The sequence below is a fragment of the Theobroma cacao genome, chromosome 4 (assembly GCF_000208745.1).
Source record: "Theobroma cacao cultivar B97-61/B2 chromosome 4, Criollo_cocoa_genome_V2, whole genome shotgun sequence".
NCBI classification, from domain to species: domain Eukaryota; kingdom Viridiplantae; phylum Streptophyta; class Magnoliopsida; order Malvales; family Malvaceae; genus Theobroma; species Theobroma cacao.
Window position 1 is genome coordinate 16,751,457 of NC_030853.1, and position 5,765 is coordinate 16,757,221.

At 35.3% G+C, this 5,765-nt stretch overlaps 1 pseudogene; it reads right to left on the reverse strand.

The window, feature by feature from the left end:
• Window positions 2,229-3,907, reverse strand: LOC18601635 (annotated as a pseudogene).

A 5,765-nucleotide genomic window follows, 5' to 3' on the forward strand; every position in this document is an offset into this window, starting at 1 on the left:
AGTGTCTCACATGGCTTGTTGTCTTGTGGAGAAGTAGCTTAACTTATACTTGATAGGTGTAATAGTGGCATCCTTCAAGCCTTCCGAACATTCTATAGTGGTGTTGAGTTGAGTCATACTTGTCATTTACTCTTTATGTGGATATCTATTAATATATTGAGAATTATTATGTTTATGTTACTCATGTACAATATGTTTATGTTAAGCACCGAAAGGAATGCATATGACATCCAATGCCTGTGGTAATGAGGCCATAGATGAATATGGGCACGGGAAGCATGTCGACTATGACTATGTGAATGTATGAATATTGATGAATGAATCATACTTATGTTTATGCATGACTATTAAGAGTTGATATGATTGAATGGTGTACATAGTCACCTATGTATAGAATTGTACATTAAACACATATATGTAAAGGACGTATAAGGTTCGTTTGGATTTAGTGTGATGTGACAAAATTGCTATAAGAGAACCCTAGGTTTGTTTAAGTCCTAAGCTTTCTTTTGGTCATGTCACGGAGTGTTGAAGTCGTACGTGGAAATCTTGTTTTTAATTTGTGTATCCAAACACAAATTGGAAACTAGAGACCTATGTGGGATTCCTTGTCTATCTTCCAAGCTAAGCTTTTACTTATAGTTTGTTAACCATATTTGTCTAGTGGATTCATTTCATGAGTGATTGCTCTTGTCTAGGTGAATATGCCGCCTTGGACTTGAGCGGCTTCCAAAGACACAACAGAGTTGAGATTACTAGGCCACATATGTCCATGATTAGAGACCTTGGTAGATGTTGTAAAGCTATAAGACCAATGAAGACTGAGACACCCATTAGTGTTCAGAAGGAGAGTTAGCCTTTCGAGGTTGATGCTATGCCCCCACTCAAGGTGACCTTAAAGGACCTTCAGATGGAGATTATGGTGATCAGGAGTTATAGCTCAAAGCCTTTTCCTTCTAGCTAATAATTCTCTCTAATTACTTACATTTTACGATTTTGATTAGGCCACATCTCCAACAACTAGTCATTCAATAACTGACTTTTGTATCTTTCTTGGTACTAGTCCCATTTCTTGGCGGAGCAAGAAACAAAGTTCTATTTCTCGCTCTTCAAAATAAGCAAAGTATAGTGCCATGACAATGACTACTGGTGAAATTGTTTCGTTGAAATGTTATTGAAAAATATTAGTATTCTTTTTGTCTAGTTAGTCCCTTTGTTCTATATGCTAATCAAGTAGTCTTGTATGTTGCAACTAATCTAATCTACCATGAGCCCACTAAGCACTTTGAAATTGATTGTCATAACGATCATGAGAAAGTTCGAGCTGGCATCTTTCTTCCCCGTTTTGTTTCCACCAAAAATCAAGTTATGGACTTATTCACCAAAGTTCTTGATAAGGGAAGTTTTCATTATTTATGCACCAACTATGATACTCAAAATCTTCGTGTTTCATCTTGAGAGAGAGTATTAGAGCACTATTTTCTTTTTATTAGATCTTAATATATCTTTACATTTATTGAATATATTTTATGCGCATAAATAGTCAAATACTCTTATATATATATATATATATACACTTTATTTTTAGTTAATACAAAACCGAGCACATTTTAGTCCTAATTATATTTTCTCTCACGCGTTTGTGGCAGATTTCTGTAGCCAAATTAATGAAGATTTCTCAATGGATGCAACATTTGTTGTCATTAATAGTCAACTCTGACTCAAATTAGCAAATGTATTTTTCACCATGAGTCGATCGAATTCTCCACATCACGGAGTGATCAAGGACAATATTTTGGGACAGTTTTTTTTGTAACGAAATTCACGCCATCGCTTGGTTTGATTGTTAATTGTGCCGAGAATTAAGTTGTTCAATAGATAGGATTCTAACCAAACAAATAAATATTAAATTATTTAATTAATAAAATAAGTGATAAAATGGTTATTAAGTTTATAAATAGTCAAAAGTATTATAGAAAAACTCAATCAATTTTCCTACAATTAATGTTATCCCCCTACTATGGTTCAGGTTTAGAAGCATCAACTGCAACCTGCTTCTGGGATTCTCAAGAGCTTCACTTGAATTTGGAAAAATCTTCAGAAAATTCTAACGTTAAAAGTAGTTTCTCCTTTCAATGCATCGGCCTTTCCCTTGGAAAATAATGTTATTTTGAAGCTTTTTCGGAATGAAAGGACAAGAGAGCAACTAACAAAACTCTACACCTAAACTAAGTCAGCGACTTGATCCATTCAGTGAAGTTGTTGAATATCCTATTAGAGCTACCACCTTCCTTGACACTATTTCTAGTCATTTCCTTTAGTGTAAGAGCTCTTCCTTTGAAATTTTCGTTCCCGAGTAATTGCTCCACCTTGTTCTTAATCTCTTGTCGCGTCACCATCCCTCTTTCATCTCTTGTAAATTTCAATCCAACCTTCCAAATGTCACAAACATAGTTCTCATTAATGAATTGGTCACCGGAGTAAGGCCAGCACAAGAAAGGAACGCCGTTGCTTACACCTTCAACGGTGGAATTCCAACCACAATGACTTATGAAGCACGCAATAGAAGGATGAACTAGAACCCTATGTTGTGGCTCCCAGCTGACCATCCGTCCTTGATTAGTTACCCTTTCTTGAAATCCTTTTGGGTAGTAATCGTTTATTCCCTTACTAATATCAGGTTTCACCACCCAAAGGAATGGCCTGTTGGAGAGTTCCAGCCCCCAAAACCAATTCCTGGAATTGGCTTTGATCAAAAACGGTGAGGCTGGCAAATGCAACATATATGACTGAGGCTGTTGGCTGCTGATCAAGCCATTCTAACAACTTGTGACCTCTGGCCAAAAATTTCTTACCAAGTTTGCTACCAGATTTCCTGCTGAAACTGGCCTATGTGTAAGACCTTGGGAGCCAAATTAAACCCTTCAGGCTCCAAGTCATAACTTGAGTTGCAAAATAGCCAGTCTACTTTGTCAACAACTTTGTTGTTTCTTTGTATATGATCGAACATAATCTTTTGTGTGGTGAAGTCACCAAGGCAGGCCCATGAAATATTCGTTGAGAGCATAGCAGGCATGGTTGGTGACAACTGAAACATTTTATGCTTATTAATTGGACTACCTGTAAAGGAAATTTCACAAATGATTAAGGGATATTTAAGCATATGATAATTGTTAAAAATATATGATTGGTTATTAGAGTTCTTCGAATAAGGAAACATCATTTTTATTAGCATATAGTATGTCATGAAGGAATTCTTGCTTAAGTATTGGACTCAAATGTTTGCAAATCAAAAATTCCAAAGGCATGACTGAATTGCATTATGTAACTCAAAGAGAATCACTTAAGAAACCTTTTCTAAATTTAACTCAACAATTACTTCTCTTTGATTTGCATAATGCTGCAATCAGTTATAGATCTAGAGGGTCTTACCATTTTCATCAATGAGTCCATCATCAATAAGCTTCTGGACACTAACACATAATAGAAATGAAAATGCCGAAGCAGGCCAAAAGGCAGCTCCCCTGATTCCCAGCTCTACTGCCACTTCCAATGCCTACCCCATATTTATATCAGCTAAAACGCATGTGATCTTATCATCTTCTGATCTATTAGTCTTCTTTATGAACTCCTTCAGCCCTCCAGGCATAACTTGGCGTATCGCTTCTGTTAACTTCCCTAGATGTTTCTTGCTTTCCCCATCTTCCATCCCATCCGCTATTGACACTAGACGAATTGAACCGTCAACCTTCTTCGCCAACGCGTTCATTACTCGCTCGTGATTGAACTCAGAGTTCACAAATGTGATTTTGAAGCCATGCTTGACCAAGCTTTGTGATAGCTCCGCGAGAGGAATGACATGACCTTGTGTTGGATAGGGTATAACTAGAACATGTGGATTGCCCATTTCTGCACTTTGTTTGCTCCAACTAATTTCACCATCTCTTGCAAACTTCATCAACTCATATCTTGCTTTTCTTGAAAATAACTCATATCTTGCTTTTAAGATTTGGCTACGGCCAATAATCCATCTCCATTGTGATCAACTACAATTTTTGCTAATTCTCCTGGTTGTAAGCAATGTGATTCATGTTTCCCTTTACTGCAACTATATTATTTATTTAATTTCGTTTTCAGCTTGCTGCAATTATTTGTGTTGTACTTCATCGGCTTATATATAGTTAGGTAGGAAAACTTATTGCTGTAGCAATAATTTATATATATATATATTTCTCTTTTTTGTTTGTGCATGACAGAAACTTAAGCAAATCAGAAGAGATTAGGAGGAAAAACGCAAACAACTGAAAATTATCTAATGCAAAAGGAAAACTTTCCTTTTTACCTTTTCGAAGATGCAAATTAATGGAGACAGATAGCTTATTAGTAAAGATTAGAAAAGCGATTTAATTAATTAAAAGTATCGGCCATGGAAGTACTGGCAGAGGATTGCCTTCCACCGACGAAGCAGGGATGCTACGATGTGCTATGGTCCCCCCACTTGGTAATACTATCATGTGGTACATCCAAATCTTTGACTCAAGGAGGAGATGCATGATCTCAACTCAAAAACAATTTTACATAATTTTTCTTATGACTTCTTTTTTTTTTTTTTTTTGTGCTTTGGCAGGAGGAAATTAGGCAAATGCTCCCTTTGTTGAGGAAACCTATACTCAACCTACAGTAAAACATTGCAATGTACCAATATATTATTTACTTACATATATAATGTCACGACCCGGAACTCCCATCGAGCCTGTGACAACCATCGCGAAGTCTCGATCGACATTCATTAATCGAAATGTCAACCGAAACCCCGTAAGGCTTTAATATCAGCTTAACATTGCCCTTGTAGGTAACTGTTGTCAATTACCACATTCTAAAAGATTTTAAACTGTTTCCAATTTAAATAAATAAAATAATAATTTCCATCTCACCAGGGGTATTTTGGTCATTTATCTCAAAAATCTCAAAATCAGTTAAAAATATAATATGTAAGTGGAAAACACATATTTCATAATCAAAAAAAATTTTGGATATCTAAAACATTCGTTTAAAATGGAATTATGACTGTTATAATAAAATAAAAGAATTAAATAAAATATTCAATTTTCACATAAAATAATATTTTAAAAACACTACATAAATAATTTTTACAGCGTAAAAGTAAAATAAATTCTTACATACCGTAATACAGATAACCAAATTATAGAATTTAATTTACAGTGACACGTGGGCCCACAAATGATCAAAAGTATAAAAAGAAATGAACCTACAGTTTTTGGATGTGGCAAGTTCAACTGTAATCCTCGCCGATATCAGTTATTTACAATCTATTCTGAGCCTGAAATTGGTGAAAATGAGGGTGGTGAGATTATAAAATCTCAGTGCGTAAACAAATATCACTCAAAATATCTAAAGTCGAGTAAAATGAGACTATTAAAACATTTCATCAAACTGTAATTTATCATCTTTCAACTTATTTCAACCAAATGAAATCAATTTATTTAAAGCAAGTAATCAATATGGCTTATGAATTTCTTAAAAAGCTTGGTTCGTGTCAAAAATTATTATCATACTCAGTTACTTGAGATACCTTGGCCGAGGGCTATCCTAACTGAGTCTGCCAAGGCTATTAGAAAGTCATGTTTTTATTTTGAAAACATAGCCGTTCCTTGACGTTGGTCGAGTTCCCCTTCACGTGGTGGTTTGGCGTGAAGTGAACTCTAAAAATTATACCTCGGGAGTTACCCTACTCGCCTCTCCAA